The sequence below is a fragment of the Cherax quadricarinatus genome, chromosome 24 (assembly GCF_038502225.1).
Source record: "Cherax quadricarinatus isolate ZL_2023a chromosome 24, ASM3850222v1, whole genome shotgun sequence".
In the NCBI taxonomy this organism is placed as follows: Eukaryota; Metazoa; Arthropoda; class Malacostraca; order Decapoda; family Parastacidae; genus Cherax; species Cherax quadricarinatus.
The window spans coordinates 43,024,014-43,031,514 of record NC_091315.1 but is presented as its reverse complement, the minus strand read 5'-3'; positions in this window follow the sequence as shown (position 1 = coordinate 43,031,514).

Genomic DNA, 7,501 nt, shown 5'->3' with positions numbered 1-7,501 from the left:
CAAAATGTATGTTTAATAAATCAATATACACAAAGAGTAAATAAATTTTGGGTGGAAGAAGAAGCAGGGGACATCCCAGGAAAGGTTGAAGGAGGTTTAGAGTGGAAGGATCTTGAGCATCCAGCAGGCATTTGTGAGTATGACATTTAAAGTGCCCAAGAGTGATTATTATTACTATTCCTATTGCATCTTCAACATTAGTGAGACACTCAGTGATTTTAATGTGTACTTGCATTACAGCATAAAGCGTAAGTTTACAGAAACTCCTCTACATACAAACATTCGTGTTCTGAACTTGCGATAACATGAACAATGTAAGCATAAGATTTAGTTTGCCGTCTGCTGCATGGTGGTGGTAATGTAGTGCAGGAAGCACCGAGACATAAACAATACATAGTAGGTTACTCTAGTGGCATCGTTCATGTGTGTGCTTGTGCTCTCTCCACAAATTCAGTGTTATTTGTAATTATTATACCCCCAATATGTCTGGCATTAAGCACAAAAGCAGTGGTGATGTAGGTAGCAGTGCTAAGAAGCGTCAGGCCATCACAATCGAAACAAAAGCAAGCATAATAAAGAAAGAAGAGAGAGGTGAAAAGATAGTGAACATTGCCCGTTTGTACAACATGAATTATTTTACCATTAGCACAATTCTCAAGAACAAGGACAAGATTATGAAACATGTGAAAAGTTCAGTGCCAATGCAGTCTACAATAATCATTAAGAGACGTGGAAAAGTGATAGAAGATTTTGAAAAACTGTTAAGCATTTGGCTCGAAGATCAGCATGTGGCCTGGTGGCTAAAGCTCCCGCTTCACACACGGAGGGCCCGGGTTCGATTCCCGGCGGGTGGAAACATTCGACACGTTTCCTTACACCTATTGTCCTGTTCACCTAGCAGCAAATAGGTACCTGGGTGTTAGTCGACTGGTGTGGGTCGCATCCTGGGGGACAAGATTAAGGACCCCAATGGAAATAAGTTAGACAGTCCTCGATGACACACTGACTTTCTTGGATTATCCTGGGTGCCTAACCCTCCGGGGTTAAAAATCCGAACAAAATCTTATCTTATCTTATCTTATTGTTATGTGCTGCTGAGCCTAACGCTGATCCAAGAGAAGACTAAAGCCTTTTCTCCGATTTACAGTCACTCCCTTGTCCATGTACAAGGGAATGATTGTAGCTTTTAAGAAATATAATCTCCATTGTATGTTGCAGCAGGCAGTGAAGGGAACTGAGGGTGACTCCAAGATGACCTTGCACCAGTTTTGAAAGGCTTTCGATATCTGTAAGGCCATCAAGAACATCAATTCTTCATTGTGTGAAACTGCAACCTCCAACATGAACAGGCTGTGGAAGCACCTGTGCCCCCAGTTTGTTCAAGAGATTCGTGGGTTGAGAAGGTGGAGGAAGAATCTACAAATGTCATCAGCAATTTAGTAACCCTCATTAGGAGGCTGCACCTTGATCTTGAGGATGACGACTTCAACGAACTCCTTACTGCTCACCAAGAGCTGACCTCATGAAGCTGGAAACCCAGAAAAAGAAGGTAGTAAAATAAGAGGAAGTGGAAGTGGTTCTGGAACCAAAGTGCTTCCAGACAAAGTTGATGGCAGAGGGGTTTTGTTTGCTTGAAGAATTTCTGTCATTGCTTGAATTGCAGACCTGAATGTGGAACAGTACACCGAGGTTTCAGCAGCTGTCCATGATGCAATTCACTGTTACCATCTCATCTATGAAGAGGAGGAGGACGCCACCACCCGCACATTCCTAGACCATTTCTTCACGAGGGTGTACAATGGTAACGAGTCTCACCAGGAGCCTGAATCAGTACCATCGACTTCCACAGGCTATGACATTCAGGTAAACGCCTAACCATTTGTTTTATTAAATTTATATTATTTAAAACTTTATTATAAACTTCATCTCCATGTCATTCTACTTTGATCCATTCTACCTAAATCACCAAACCACCTCAACAACCCCTCTTCAGCGATCAGACTAATACTTTTATTAATTCCACACCTTCTCTTAATTTCCATGCTCCAAATTTTCTGCATAATATTTACACCACACATTGCCCTTAGACAGGACATCTCCACTGCCTCCAGGCACCTCCTCGCTGATGCATTTACAACCCAAGCTTCACACCCATATAAGAGTGTTGGTACTACTATACTATGCCTCCATAGATAACGTTTTTTTGTCTCCACATATACCTCAATGGACCACTCACCTTTTTTCCCTCATCAATTCTATGATTAACCTCATCCTTCATAAATCCATCTCCTGACACATCAACTCCCAAATATCTGAAAACATTCACTTCTTCCATACTCTTCCTCCCCAATTTGATATCTAATTTTTCTTTATCTAAATCATTTGATACCCTCATCACCTTACTCTTTTCTATGTTTACTTTCAACTTTCTACCTTTACACGCACTCCCAAATGCGTCCACTAACCTTTGCAATTTTTCTTTAGAATCTCCTATAAGCACAGAATCATCAGCAATGGCTTGATGAAGTTCCTCGAGAGCGAAACGTTGCCACAATAAAAAGTCACATTAGTTGCATTTGTGTCCTTTTACTTTACATATTGTCGGTAATTCTACCAACTTTATTGCAGTCCTGAGTTTCTTGACGAGGAATGTACATACATTCACCAAACATTCACTGAGTTACATTTTCCTTCTTTTTTCATCAAAGACTGCAAGAAAAGAGCTCTTCAGATCATTAATTCTCCACGCATCAACACCACTCAGTTCTGGTCTCCATATTACAGAATGGACATAAATTCGTTAGAAAACATTCAGCGTAGGATGACTAAATTAATACATAGCATTAGAAATCTTCCTTATGAAGAAAGATTGAAGACTCTTAAGTTACATTCACTTGTTAGACGAAAAATGAGGGGAGACCTGATCGAAGTGTATAAGTGGAAGATAGGTATTAATAAAGGGGATATTAATAAGGTCTTGGGGATGTCTCTCCAAGAGAGAACCCGCAGTAATGGATTTAAATTAGATAAGTTTAGATTTAGAAAGGACATAGGAAAGTATTGGTTTGGAAATAGGGTAGTTGATGAGTGGAACAGTCTACCTAGTTGGGTTATTGAGGCTGGGACTTTGGGTAGTTTCAAATTTAGGTTGGATAAGTACATGAGTGGGAGGGGTTGGATTTGAGTGGGACTTTCACATCAGAGCTTATTTCTTGGGTGGCATTGAAAATTGGGTTGGGCAAATGTTTTCTTTCTGGGATGAATTGTAAAGGACCTGCCTAGTATGGGCCAAAGGGCCTCCTGCAGTGTTCCTCCTTTCTTATGTTCTTATGTAAAAAGTAACTGTATCAATTCCCATTTTGAATTTGATTCCCCATAATTTAATCCCACCCCTCTCCCAAACACCCTAGCATTTACTTCTTTTACAACCCCATCTATAAATATATTAAACAACCATGGTGACATTACACATCCCTGTCTAAGACCTACTTTTACCGGGAAGTATTCTCCCTCTCTTCTACATACCCTAACCTGAGCCTCACTATCCTCATAAAAACTCTTTACAGCATTTAGTAACTTACCACCTACTCCATATACTTGCAATATCTGCCACATTGCTCCCCTATCCACTATCATATACCTTTTCTAAATCCATAAAAGCAATAAAAATGTCCCTACCTTTATGTAAATACTGTTCACATATATGGTTCAATGTAAACACTTGATCTACACATCCCCTACCCACTCTAAAACCTCCTTGCTCATCCACAATCCTACATTCTCTCTACCTCTATTCACATATACTACATAACACTCCTGGTATACTCAATAAACTTATAAGAACATAAGAACATAAGAAAGGAGGAACACTGCAGCAGGCCTGTTGGCCCATACTAGGCAGGTCCTTTACAATTCATCCCACTAACAAACATTTGACCAACCCAATTTTCAATGCCACCCAAGAAACAAGCTCCGATGGGCAAGTCCCTCTCAAATCCAACCTCACACTCATGTACTTATCCAACCTAAAGCAAAGAAACTACCCAAAGTCCAAGCCTCAATAACCCAACTAGGTAGACTGTTCCACTCATCAACTACCCTATTTCCAAACCAATACTTTCCTAATGTCCTTTCTAAATCCCCTAAACTTATCTAATTTAAACCATTACATAGGAAATCTCTGGCGAGATATCCTCAAGACCTGTTATATTCCCCTTTAAATTAATACCATCTTCCACTTTAACACTTGAAATCAGGTCTCCCCCTCATTCTTCGCAACAAGTGAATGTAACTTAAAGAGTCTTCAATCTTTCTTCATAAGGAAGATTTATAATGCTATGTATTAATTTAGTCATCCAACTGAATGTTTTTCTAACAATTTATGTCCATTCTGTAATATGGAGACCAGAATTGACTTGTGCATATCTAGGTGAGGCTACTAATGATGTAAAACTGCATGTATGACCTCTGGACTTCTGTTGCTTACACTTCTGATATAAATCCCAGTGGAATCTTATTTGCCTTATTGATTCATTATGTATATATTTATATATTTATATAGACATACATATATATATATACATATATCAGTGGAAACCCCCTTTTAACATATTTTTCACTCCAGAAGTATGTTCAGGTGCCAGTACTGCATTTGAAATTCCCATAAGAAATATTGTAAAGAAGTAGATTGAGTCCATTTCAGACCCTCAAACATACATGCATACAATACTTACATAATACACTTACATAATTGGTCACATTTGGAAGGTAATCATATGCGGGGGTCCACTGTATGTGGGTATATATATATTTTTATATTTATATATATATTATATATATATATATATATATATATATATATATATATATATATATATATATCATATCCTCAAGGTTTGCATAAACCCACCAGGCAGGGTGACCCAAAAAAAAAAAAAAAGAAAGAAAAATCAAAAAGAAAAATACTTTCATCATCATTCAACACTTTCACCACACTCACACATTATCATGCTTTTGCAGTGCTCAGAACAACAGCTTAGAAGCATATCACATAGAGATGCACAACATATCCCTCCAAACTGCCAATATCCCAAACTCCTAAAGTGCAGGCATTGTAGGTTCCATTTCCAGGTTACTCAAGTCCGGACTATATGAAAATAACCGGTTTCTGAATCCTTCACTAAATATTACCCTGCTCACTCCAACAGATCATCAGGTGCAATACATTCGTCTCCATTCACTCCATCTAACACGCTCATGCACGCTTGTTGGAAGTCCAAGGGCCCTCACCCACAAAACCTCCTTTACCCCCCTCTTTCCAACCCTTTTCGAGGACTAAACCCTACCCTCTTTCCTTCCCCTAAATATTTATATGCTTTCCATTTTTGTCATTCTACTTTGATCCATTCTCTTAAATGACCAAACCACCTCAACAACCCTCTTCTGCCCTCTGACTAATGCTTTTATTAACTACACCTTCTCTAATTCCACACGGGAATTTTCGCTTGTACACCACACATTGCCCTTAAGACAGACATCTCCACTGCCAATGTCTCCGCTGCTGCATTTACCACCCAAGCTTCACATCCAAGATATAGGTGTTAAAGTACTTTACTATGCTTTCATACATTCCCTTCTTTGCCTCCATAGATAACGTTTTTTGACTCACATATCCTCAACGCACACTCAACCTTTTTTTCCCCTCATCAATTAATGATTAACCTCATCCTTCATAAATCCATCCACATCACGTCAACTCCTAAGTATCTGAAAACATTCACTTCTTCCATACTCCTCCTCCCCAATTTGATATCCAATTTTTCTTTATCTAAATCATTTGGATACCCTCATCAAACCTTACTCTTTTCTATGTTCACTTTCAACTTTCTACCTTTACACACATTCTTCAAACTCATCCACTAACCTTGCAATTTTTCTTTAGAATCTCCCATAAGCACAGTATCATCAGCAAAAAGTAACTGTGTTCAATTCCCATTTTGAATTTGATTCATAATTTAATCCCACCCCTCTCCCGAACACCCTAGGCATTTACTTGACAACCCCATCTATAAATATATTAAACCCAACCATGGTGACATTACACATCCTGTCTAAGACCTACTTTTTACCGGGAAGTATTCTCACAATCTCACACTCAACCTGAGCCTCTTTCTATCCTCATAAAAGCTCTTACAGCTTTAGAACTTACCACCTATTCCATATACTTGCAACATCTGCCACATTGCTCTCTTATCCACTCATCATATGCCTTTCTAAATCCATAAAATGCAATAAAAACTTCCCTACCTTTATCTAAATAAACTGTTCACATATATGCTTCAATGTAAACACTTGATCTACACATCCCCTACTCCACTGAAGACCTCCTTGCTAGATCCGCACCCTAACATTCTGTCTTACCTCTAATTCTTTCAATTATAACCCTACCGTATACTCCTGTATACTCAGTAAACTTATTCCCCTCATAATTTTTACAATCTCTTTTGTCCCCTTTCCTTTATATAAAGGGGACTACTCTCCGCCAATCCCTAGGTATCTTCCCCTCTTTATTCATTTATTAAACAAAAGTACCAACCACTCCAACACTATATCCCCCCTGCTTTTAACATTTCTGTCCTGGATCCCATCAAGTTCCAGCTGCTTTACCCCCTCATTCTACGTGTGCCTCGACTCCACCACACTTACATTCTGCTCTTCTTCACTCCTAAAAGATGGTATACCTCCCTGGCCAGTGCATGAAATTACCGTCCCCTTTCTTCCTTAACATTTAAAAGTTTCCTTTCAAAATATTCTCATCTACCCGAATACCTCCCTCTCCCCCATCTACTAACTCCCCTACTCTGTTTTTAACTGACAAATCCATATTTTCCCTAGGCTTTCTTAACTTGTTTAACTCCTCCAAAAATTTTTCTTATTTTCATTAAAATTTCTTGACAGAATGCCTCTCCCACTCTATCATCTGCTCTTTCCAACTTCTCTCACCACTCTCTTTGGCCTTTCTTTTACTCCATATAAACTTTGCTCTTCTTATAACACTTCTGCTTTAAAAGTCTCATAAGCTGCTCTTTTATCACACCCTTTACTTCATCATTCCATAATCACCCCTCTTCCTCCTGCCCCCACCCTCCTATAACCACAAACTTCTGCCCCACAATCATACTGTTATTTTTAAAACCTTCCAACCCTCTTCAAGCCCCACTACTCATCTTTGCACTAGTCCCACCTTTCTGCCAATAGTCGCTGGATCTCACCCAACTTCCTCCTCCTTAGTTTATACACTCACCTCCCTCTTACTTGTTGTTGCCACCTCCTTCTTTTCCCATCACCTGTTTACTGTAACTGTAGCTACAACTAAATAATGATCCATATATCAGTTGCCCCTCTATAAACATGTACATCCTGGAGCCTGCCCATACAACCTTTTATCCACCAATATAATCTAATAAACTGCTTTCATTATGTGCTACATCATACCTTGTAT